This window comes from Tasmannia lanceolata, unplaced genomic scaffold (assembly GCF_043159265.1).
Source record: "Tasmannia lanceolata isolate RefF3 unplaced genomic scaffold, GAP_Taslan_0.1 ptg000008l, whole genome shotgun sequence".
In the NCBI taxonomy this organism is placed as follows: domain Eukaryota; kingdom Viridiplantae; phylum Streptophyta; class Magnoliopsida; order Canellales; family Winteraceae; genus Tasmannia; species Tasmannia lanceolata.
The window spans coordinates 36,902,379-36,912,174 of record NW_027518685.1 but is presented as its reverse complement, the minus strand read 5'-3'; the positions used below and the strand labels follow the sequence as shown (position 1 = coordinate 36,912,174).

Sequence of the window (9,796 nt, the reverse complement as noted above, 5' to 3'; positions counted from 1 at the left end):
ACTAACTTAGATGGTCCCATTCATATTATCTTTTAAGCACAGCTAGGAAAACGGGATTCCGTTTTGGGAAAAAAACGGCATCATTTATTGGAGCCACGTCCACTAAGTGACAAAAGAAGAGGTCAAATCCCCATAAAAGCAATATACACGTCTTTGAAAAAGTCAAATCAACGGTCAGATCATGCCCGTTGTTATTTCCAGAACGGACAAGTAGCCCAATTTGATGATCCGATCGGCCCAACCCATATTTCCTTTTTTTGACCGTTAGAACTTAGAAGTCCCACTCTAGTCAATTTAACTTTTAAACCACACACTCTCTCTCTCTCTCTCTCTCTCTCTCTCTCGGAATAATAAAGAAAAAAAAGCGAAATCTCTCTCGCTCTCTGCTCTTACTTGCGATTCTGCATTACTATTAGAAGCAATCTCAGAAACATTCATTCAATTCTACTACATTGCTGCTCTCTCCCCTGTTCTGCCATTGAATTGCTTCTCTTCTATCTAGGGTTTTTTTAGGGTTCATATTTCTACAGTTTGGCTTTCCACAGTCTAATATATATCTATATCTCCATCATTGCGTTGTCTATTGATATCATGGACAATCGTAAGAGACCCAGATCAGAAGAAGGCTATCTCACACGCAGACGGTTTTTTACAAGGGTTCCTTCAAGAAATTTGGTATTTAAATGAAACCCCATTTTTTTTTCTCTCTTTTAAGATGCTGTTTTTGTATGCTTTTAAATTTGGTGTGTTGCTAATTTCTTGTTATTATATTGTAGGGAGACCGATTTATTCCTGTTAGGTCTGCGATGGATTTCGATGTCGCACGATTTTTGCTGAGATCGGAGAATAAGGAGACTGAGGAGCTGGATTCCACTAGTAAGGTTGGTGAATTCCTTAAATTCCTTTTTTTTATTTGAGCTGTACCTTAAATTCCCTTTTTTTTTTGAGCTGTACCTTAAATTCTTCTTTCAAAGTCACTAAACCATAATGGCAGAAATTCATGATGATCAGCCCAGTTTCAACATTTTTCTGCAGTGTTGATCACAATGTTTTGGAAAAGGATAGTCCCTTATTTATTCCATTGTTCTGTTGTTTTTTTTTTAATGGCTCCATTGTTCTGTTGCTGAACGTGTGTTTTGCTCATATCTATTTTAATATTGAAATGAGCCTTTTGTATAAATTTTCCCTTAAATTTGAGGGTTACATGAGAATCATAAAGATTTCCAAAGGATTTGATTTTTTTCGTTGCACCATCTTATTCTTCATCTCTTCAAGGCCATTACTTTATCATGACTTTGCACATGTCTTTCTGCAATACCCCTAACAACCCCCCCCCCCCAACGCTCTCTTTCTTCCCCTCGTTCAAATGCATCAGATCCTTGGGACAAATGGTGTGCTTGCTTCAAAGCCATTGAATCTGCTTAGAGGAGAGGCCTTGTCGGATCAGTACCAGAGACAAACTGATATTCAAAGATCGCCTTTCGTTGCCCTATTCACAAACAAAAGTCGTAATCTATCTAGGTACTAGAGACAACTAGTATTCAAAGATCGCCTTCTGTTGCCCTATTCACAAACAAAGTTGTAAACTATCTCAATGTGTTTGGTACGAGCATGGAACAGAGGGGTCCTAGCCATGCATGTGGAACTAACATTGTCACAAATTAAAAACTTGGAGGGACTGAAGAAACGCACCAAGTTCTCAAAACAGATACTGAATCCAAATTATATAAGCAACTGTTAGTTTGCTACGACAAGACAATAACCAGATATGGAGTGTCATTCATCAGAACAACGGGCTCAATTAGATGCACAATAGTGGTTGTATGCATAAATTGACATATCGGATAGACAGCAAAGGCAATGTCAGGTCTATTCATGGTGAGGTATTGAAGTGCACCCGCAAGGCTATGATATGTAGAGACATCTGAGACTGGTTCACCGTTCGTTCTATTGATGAACTCATAAAAATCCAATATGCTTTAGTTGCTTCTGCTACAACCGGCTGATGATAATATTGAATCCCCCTCTCCCAAACACCATGGGTGCTTCCATTTCGACTTTATCTGTTCTAATTCAGCCCCAAAACTAGTCCTCTTTGTCACCGCATTTTGTCTATAAACACCAACCAATGAACAACCAGCATGAACTATCAACGATCTTCCTCACCACAATCGAAAGTGAGTACTTTCCTCTCTGCTTATTGACCAATGAAAAAAGTGAGCTATCCCAAACTGCCTGATGCCTCTGGAAGACCCAACTGACTCCACGATCATGAACTCGCACCTGGACCAAAAGCCCATGTCTCTTATCACCGATCTATTCATCACATCCATCCTAAATTGATGATGGAGCACTCCAGCTTAAGAAACTAGAGTAGTTTTGTGCCCACGAAATAATAACCATCTCCTCTTCCAGTTTAGATTTCTTAACCTTTGCAATCTCAATTCTTAAGTTCTCTTGGAATTCTTCAACCAAACCACCAGATTTTTCCCTGCTTTTGTCATATTTATACCCCTTCCATGTCCTAACTCAGGATTCAAACTATGTCTTAGTGACTAGGTTCTGGATCCGGAAATACTCTGTCTTGGGTCAGAACATCCCTTCCCATCACCTGGAGAACTTTAGCATTGAGGGTGGTGAAAACAACTTTAGTATTGAGGGTGGTGAAAAGGATATTAGGTCCATTTCTGCACTATCGGCACCTTGGGCACTTCTGCTGCTCCACCTCAGGGTGAGGTCTTCCTTCCGACAGCTGTAAGTCCCTGGGGCTACGGCCTCTCCTGAGATAAAGAGCTTTGCACCTTCCTGTTCCCTGATTACTTGAGGGCCATGCCTATCCAAACTGAGCGCTCCGCTACTATCCATAGCATCTGCTAACAAGTGAAAGAAAGTGGGCCTTGCTGCTCTCTATTCGATAGGAGGATTACTTGAGGACCATGCCTACCCAAACCGAGAGCTCTTCTACTATCCATTCCGTCTGCTAACAAGCGGAAGAAAGTGGGCCCTGCTCTCGATTCGATAAGAGGCTCTACTACATTCACATGAACAGCCAACATGGAGGGGGTGTCAATCCTGCTAAACGGAGGTCATGGGGGCAATAAATTCCAATTTCTAAAGACCAATGCCCGAGAGCCTTCCACTTGGTTCCCATCCATCGCCATCCTTTTTCTTGACCTAAAGCATCCCCTCTCCTCCACGTGGCACTGAAAAGCTGAATCTCCCTACCCGCCCCTGACGATAACTACCTTTGCAGTGCTCCCCGAGTGTCTTGAATTTAAATTTAGAATTAGGCTTGCGGAGTCAAATTCCGTCCGAATTAAATTGTTCCTCGCGCCTGCCATCATTTCTGCTAGGAGACAACCGCGATTCCTACTGATCTCAGCTGTCGGGTATGATCCAATAGCCCCTGACGGTCCGCCGCAACTCAGAGCATGGGCCTTTCTTGCTTCATCCTCTACCTCCTGCTTTGGTAAGTCCAAGTTTGCCCCTTCATCCTGCCATGTCCCTCGATGGTCCTTGGCCCTATCTTTGCTGCCCTCCAACCGTGCCAGTTACTGTCTCTGTTTGACTTCGACCAAGGCTATACACATTACGAGAGTTGAGGTATCGGCATTTGCCACATTTCCACTCTCTCAGTTTCATGTTCCTCCACTCCCCTTCAGCCTTCTTGTATCTCCAGGCTTCCTTCCCCGTCACTACATCCTGATGAGCCTCCTCAATCTCAAAAGTTTCAAGTTTCACCCTCGTTTGCCATTTTCTTTCAGCTTCAATCCCACTTCAGAGGTTAATCTTCTAGAGAGAAAAGCTATCATAAATCTTGCCTTAATGGGGAAGAACACATGATGAATCACTGGAGGAACAACAAACTACATTCCAGAATGTCCCCACCTTTCAAACTGGCTTGATAGCCAGCCAACCTCTATTGGAAGACTATCATTTGGGAAAGAGGTTGAAAAATCATACCTTTACCCAAATGGTCAGTTCCCTCTGGCAGTTGGACTAAAATTTTGACAGCAGCTCTAAATAGAAGCCGGGTTGAGTGGGCGTGGGTGGAGTATTTTCATGATTCAAATTGGTATATGGGATACTAATGAGACGGAAGCAAGAGCATGGAAAGAGGACATCTAATCATTGTGGTTTAAGGATTTGTCTATCTTCTCTTTGCGGACATCTAATTATTGAAGGTGATTCAACTAATGTGATTTCTTGGGCAAAGAGGAAAGTAACAGGGCTGTGGAAAGAGGAAAGCAACAGGGCTGTGGAAATTAGCAGAAGTAGTTGCTGAAATATTCAACTAATGCTTCAAGATTAATCCAGAAATCTATCACTTGAGGCAATCAGAAAATGTTTGGGGGATAAAATGTAAAAAGAAGGCATCAAAAGGGAAGATCAGTCATTGGCAACACAATACCTCTAAGAGTCTCTATCCAACATTTGAGTTTCTGGACTGTTGGCCGTTATGGGGACAGAGATGGGCTCTTTTTATGCATTTGGAAGAACTACCTTTAGTGTTTCTATCCAATTGTTTGGATTCATGGATATATCTCTTATTTTCTGTTTTTTAGGTGTAGCAGGGATGCCTTGTCCCTTAGTTGGTTGGACGGGTTGTTCGTTGCTGTAAATTTGATATTTGCATTAAAATCACCATTATCATTCAAAAAATAAAAAATAAAAAAGATTTCACAAGGATTGGGATTTTCCGTTGCACCATCTTATCCATGATGTCACCCTGGCATTCATGACATTGCCCATGTCTTTCCACTCCAAGTATCATATGCTTCTTTTTTATTTCTCTTTTTTTGGTCTCTAACTTAAATTATTTGCAGGAAGAGTACAGGAAACAACTGGCTAATATTGTGCTAAAGGATCACAATATTTCGGAAAAGGATAGTCGCATATTTATTTTTAAAGCAAAGCCTGTAAACTCCAAATTAGATTCTATTTTGAGTAGCACTGAAGACTTGTTTCCAACTTCTACGAAGCAACGAAGAGTTCCTCGACATATTCCTCAGGTATGTCATTAATTTTAGGACCTCATACGCATAAAGCCGAGCTTCCAACTATTTTCCTTAATAAATGGTTGTGATTCCAACGCCAACATTGATTTTTTAACTGCAGACTTCTGAGCGAACACTAGTTGCTCCTGATCTAGTTGATGATTATTATCTGAATTTGCTTGACTGGAGTTCAACCAATGTTGTGGCAATTGCCCTTAGTAATACTCTATATTTATGGAATGCTGCCACTTCCACAACAGAAGAGTTGACACAAATTGGGGAAGATGATGGGCCTATTACAAGTGTTTCTTGGGCTTTGGATGGTACACATATTGCAGTTGGTCTGAATAACTCAAAAGTTCAAATTTGGGATCCTTTATCGCTAAAGAAGGTAAGTAAACCAATTTTGTACTATTCATATTCCAACAATAATTTCTTGTACAGGATCGTTACACTTTAGAATAATAACATGTGATTGTGATTATTCAGGTGAGGTCCTTGAGTGGCAATTCCGACCGAGTTGGAAGTTTATCATGTAATGGTTCTATTCTAAGCTCTGGTGGTCGAGATAGTAAAATATTTAATCATGATGGTTAGTGTCTGATTCCACTTCTTTTTACTTCTAAAGTCTGATAATCAAGATTATCAGAATTTCAATGTCTGCTTCGGCCACATGCACAACCAAAATTTCGGTTTCAGCCAAAATCATGTAAATTTTGGAAAAACAATTTCTGTATTTTACAAAATTTTGGTGGAAATCTTAAAATTTCTGTGGAAATCTTGTAAATTTCGCTGAAATCCTGTAAAAAAAACTGTTTTAATGTACTTTCAGTGTCAGTTTGGACCCTGGAATATTTCAGCCGAAATTTTGGATTTCGGGCGAAATTTAAAACTATGCTGATAATCATGCTTCTTCTGATTTGACATGCTTGTTATTTCCCTGATGCAGTGAGAATAAATGACCATATCATATCCAGATTGGATGCTCATGGCCAAGAAGTTTGTGGGTTGAGGTGGTCACCATCTGGTAAACAACTGGCTAGTGGAGGTAACGAAAACCTTTTATACATATGGGATGTGTGTAATTATCATTCTCGTCGATATCTCCATCGCTTGGATGCACATCAAGCAGCAGTCAAGACCTTACATGGTGCCCATACCAAAGTCATCTGTTAGCATCTGGTGAGGGGACGGCAGATAAATGTATCAAATTTTGGAATACTTGCAGCGGCGCCCTTGTGAACAGTGTAGATACAAATTCACAAGTCTGTTCCCTTCAATGGAATCATCACGAAAAGGAACTCCTAAGCTCTCATGGGTTTAGTGAGAATCAGCTCATCTTGTGGAAGTTTCCATCCATGAAAAAGATAACTGAAATTAAAGGGCATACCGCACGGGTTATCCATCTTTCACAGGTTTGTTTTAGTTCCACTGATTCATATCTTGATTTTCTTATTTAAGATGAAAACATTGAATAAAGGTAATTTCTTTCTGTTTTGTAGAGTCCTGATGGTTTCACTGTGGCATCAGCTGCGGCAGATGAAACACTCAGATTTTGGAAGGTCTTTGGCTCCCCAAGTTTAAGTACTTCTGGAAGAGTAAAAAAAGAGGCCAGCTTTCTACAAAGTAGTCACATGGCTATAAGATAAAATGCTGTTAAGTTGCTCAAGGAAAGGGAGATGATATCCACACTCCTTGTTTTGATAATGTCACTCATTTCATTGTGTTACAATTTCCGGTTGGCTGTTGTTTTATTTTTGGGACTTGTAATAGCATCTAGCAGCCAATTAGAGAAGTTGGAAATAAAATGAGTGCCATTACAAAAACAAGGGAGTGTCGAAATCAGTCTGCAATTGGTTCAAATAGACAGATAACAGATGGCTCTTCAAGGCAAAGAATGGTTGATTATGCAGATGAATTTTTGTGTGGGAGTTCTAACGAGTGTAGGGGAGGAAATCTCCATTGCCAATTTTCCAACTGTTGCCAATTTTGAGAGGAGGAGCAGTGAATTAAGTGTACATGTTATATGTATAGTTTGAGTGGATATGTGGGAGTTCTAATGAGTGTAGGGGAGGAAATCTCCATTTGCCGACTTTCCAACTCTTGCCAATTTTGAGAGGAGGAGCAGTGAATTAAGTGTATATGTTATATGTATAGTTTGAGTGGATATGGTCACTGTAATTTTTGTTCAGATGCATATGTAAAGGTTAATATTTTACCGTTGTGTTATTTCAAGTCCCTTGGGATCAAAACTGGATTCATGTCTCAAAGATATGATTGTTTTGCTCACTGTAATTATTTCAAGTTCAAGGGTTTGTTCAGTATAACTATTGTAACAATGAATATGTAAAGGCTTACTGTTGTATAGAGTTTGTATCAATGCTGATTATTTTTGTGTAATAAAGTTTTGCACAGTAATTTTACATGCGGTAACCATGTCTTCTGAAAAATAGCTGACATGTTTTTATAGACTCTGGTAAGTTAAAATTAATTTTACCTTCACTGATCTTGTATCAGATTTCGGGATCTGAAACTGTTGAGTCCATTTGGTTGCACCAAAACTGGGAAAATCAAAGAAAATATATGTTACATGTATAGTTTGAGTGGATGTGCTCACTGTAATGTTTGTTCAGATGCATATGTAAAGGTTAATATTTTACGGTTGTGTTATTTCAAGTCCCTTGGGATCATAGATCGGAGAAGTGTTTTTTACTGATGGGGAACGGCTATACGTTCCAAAGTGCGACAACCTAAGAAGAAAACTCCGATCGTATATAAAAATCCTCTGGCCGGCGGCATCAAATGGACTCCAATCCACCTGACCCCGGCATACCCAGCGTCATAGATTTCAGCTCGGCTTCTGTTTTTGTAGAGAGTCGTAGCGAACCCTCTCAAAAAACCCTTTCATGTAAAGAAGACAAGTTACGTTCTAAATCTTCTCCCCCCGGCGTTATTGATGTTGGGAAATTTTGGGCGAAGCCGTCATCGTCCTCCTCGCTGCTATCCAGCCCCGGCGTCCCGCAGGATGTAAAAGAGTTTAAGGTTGAACATGGGTTTGGAAATCCTCTTACCCCCCTGGGTGGATGGAGCATCCCTCTCGCTCAGGCACCGGACCATTTAGAGGCCTGGAACTCGGTGAAAGAATTCTGGGAAACGAGGCGATTCCTGGAGAAATCAAAAACCCCCAGAAAAAACCCCAAATCCTGAAAGATCCTGATCCTATCTCCCGCTACCGAAGGGGAACCAGAACACACAAAATCTTTGTTAAACCTTCAAATCCAGCCTCACAATCCCAACATACCTCAAAGACGAAGCCCAATCAAATTCTAGGTCATCCCTATCAACGAGTCTCTTTTGACCCGGACTCCTCACTCTACCTCAGGCCTCCTCCCCCACCTAAGCTTGGAAGCTTCCTAGCTTCCCCACCCCTTCAAAGCCTCGAAACCCAATCTATTCACCCCGCACCGCTGGTCTCGGAGAACCAGCATACCCGAAAGCCTCGCCTGAGCTCAGCTCCTACCGCTGAGTCTACTCCTCTTCGAGCCATATCCCCGAGTCAACTCAAACTCGATACCCCCCCATCCTCGGGCCCACCGCCAAATCAAAAATTGGTAAGGGCAGGCAATTTTGAAATCTTTTCGGGAATTCACTCTGGGCGCCAATGCATTTTTGAAAATACAAATGGGTCCTTCTCAAAAATCAAATTCTCAGGCCTCCCGCCCATTCCACACTCAAATCTAGAGTCACCCACCCTTTTTTCCAGCTCTCCCACCCTTTCTTCCAGCTCACCTGTTCTTTCTTCCAGCTCTCCCATCTTCTCTTCCAGCTCACCCTCCCCTCTCTCTCAATCCTACCTTCACCATAGCCCTCCCTTACCTGAAGGTCTCTCTCCTCTAACCCTCCCACTCGACTCGACCTGGCCTCCTTTAGCATCGCCCCATTCAGGCCAAGCCCAAGTTGGAAATCCTGTATCTCATTCTGCGCCCTTGTGGAACTCTCTGTTCTCCTCCCCAAAACCACATGTGGTTGATACAAAAATAGAGTACCATTCCCCTATTGATTCTGAACCCGGACCAAAGAGAGCCCAATTCGAAGAACCAGACTTTCAAAAGGCAAAAATCATGTGGAATCATTGTCTGCTCGGCTATTTCCTGGGCCGAAGACCTTACTATCATTCATTAAAAGAAAATCTAATGAGGAAATGGCAACCAAAGGGAGATTTCAGTCTTATGGCATTGCCAAAAAACTTCTTCCTCTTTAGATTCAGCAACGAAGAAGATTGCTCAAAGGTGTTGGAATCCCCAACAACATACGGAGGCAGAACCTTGATAATTCAAAAATGGACGCCTGAATGCGCATTGGAGAAAAAAACCCTTACCTCTATCCCTCTGTGGATAAAATTCCCTGCTCTTCACTTGAAGTATTGGACTCCTACCGGTCTAGGAAAGTTGGCAAGTCTTGTGGGCAGACCTCTTTACATGGATTCTAAAACAGCTGATGGTACAAGGCTTACTTTTGCTAGAGTATGTGTAGAGATTTCAGCAACAGACATCCTCCCAGATATCATCCACATCCAAACCCCCTCAGGTCTAGAAACTCAGGAGGTCGAGTATGATTGGAAGCCCAGAGCTTGTACTCAATGCAACGAGTTCAGTCATCCATTGGAAAGATGCCCTCAATCACAGACCATTAGCGCCCCAAAAAATCGGGAAAGGCAACAATGGATTCCAAAGACAAATTCTGAGGAAGCCACAAAGCTAGCGGAACCTATCCTTCCAGCTATCTCAAAAGAAGATCCA

The 9,796-nt window shown here is 41.5% G+C and overlaps 1 pseudogene across 1 annotated transcript; it reads left to right on the top strand.

Annotated features, from left to right (window-relative positions):
- The first annotated feature begins 327 nt into the window (after nt 1–327).
- On the top strand, nt 328–7,364 carry LOC143883608 (cell division cycle 20.1, cofactor of APC complex-like; annotated as a pseudogene). The gene is made up of 7 exons (XR_013252440.1): nt 328–675; nt 777–881; nt 4,827–5,012; nt 5,119–5,388; nt 5,487–5,589; nt 5,947–6,412; nt 6,500–7,364. The product of XR_013252440.1 is annotated as a cell division cycle 20.1, cofactor of APC complex-like (transcript).
- The last annotated feature ends 2,432 nt before the right edge of the window (nt 7,365–9,796 follow it).